Here is a 1,530-nt window from a genome sequence, read left to right on the forward strand (position 1 = left end):
TATATAGTGTATATGTAGTTGTGTGACACACTCATGACACACAACAAAAGGAGATAATAATAATAATGATATGCCCAGAGGCAGCCTCCTTCAGCAGCCAAATATTCCCCTCAGCCCCAACAACAACACACTCTCCTAGTGCTGCTATTCCACTCTTCACTGCCCTGGCTGCCTCCTCCTGTTGCATTCTGGGGTTTGCAGTTTAAGGAGGGGCCTTTAGAAGCCTCAGCCACAGAGCTCTGAGGGCTCACTGAACTACAAGCCCCAGAATGCAACGGGAAGCAGACAAAGCAGTCAGTGGAATAGCAGCACTATAAGAGGGTAGTGTAGTAATGTGGACAGTCTTTTGAGGTTTGGCAAACCCTGGTTGAAACTGTCTGGAGAGACTGGGCACACCAAAACAAATGATAGTGCTTGGCCCATATGTCCAATGTATACCCCAGTGATTCTCTATGGGCAAGTATGGTTTCCCTATGGGTAAGTACTGTCATTTGTTGTAGTGTGCCCTTGGAGAGACTTCTGTTTGCCACACAAGGCGGCACAGGGGTGACCAGGCACCCTCCTTCCCCCCCAGGACCTGTCCTCCATTTCAAGCCTTCTCTCCAGGAGGGATTCCAAAATGGTCTCCATTTGGAGCAGGGCTCATAAAATAATAGGACTTTATCATCCGGAGGAAAATTGGAAGTTTAAATGGTTTTTTTTTCCTGTGAAAATTGTGCAATTTCTATTAAATCACAATTAAGGTTTTCAGGCACAGGGCGATAAAAGAACCACTATCCCAGGAATAACCAAGGAATAAACAGCAAGAAAGCATTTTGGGGATTTTCCCGTGAATGATTTGTTGCTGTTTATTGCCTGGTTATTCACAGGTTAATGGCACTAATTGCTTTTCAATGCTTTATCACAATTGCACAATGTTCACGGGATATTCCCAGGATAATAGCCATTTAATCATAACGTCAGTGAAAATCTTAATCGCGAATGTGTGATTTTCACGGGATAATCCCCATTTATGCTTCCAGTTCTCCCTGTGTGATAAAGTCCATAGAGTTGGAAGAGACCACAGAAGAGAAGCATGGATTGACATTTGTATGAGTATTTTTAGCTTTCATTTGGTCATGTCACTACATTCCCCCCCCCCCTTGGATGCCCTCTATTTTGTCCTCCTTTGAGGTTATGAGGACCCTCTGGCCGCCCTGCAATCCAGAAAGAGCATGTTGAGGGCTAATAGGATGTATATTTTAATACCCATCTCATTACGCACACATTGGGAGAAGGCCATAATGATGCCTCTTTTGAAAAAATAAATTGCATATTAAAAAAAATGCTTTTAATTAAAATAATGGAATGACAATTCTGTTGTGGTTAAGTGCCTTTGAGTCGACCCCAACTCATGGCGGTCCCGTGGATGGGACATCTCCAAACCCCTCTGTCCTCCATTGCTCTGCTCAGGTCTTGCAAATTCAGGCCCATGCCTTCCTAAATTGAATATGTCCATCTGGCCTGCAGTCTACTTTGTTGTGGTTGTGT

The sequence above is a fragment of the Sceloporus undulatus genome, chromosome 1 (assembly GCF_019175285.1).
Source record: "Sceloporus undulatus isolate JIND9_A2432 ecotype Alabama chromosome 1, SceUnd_v1.1, whole genome shotgun sequence".
Classification (NCBI taxonomy): Eukaryota; Metazoa; Chordata; class Lepidosauria; order Squamata; family Phrynosomatidae; genus Sceloporus; species Sceloporus undulatus.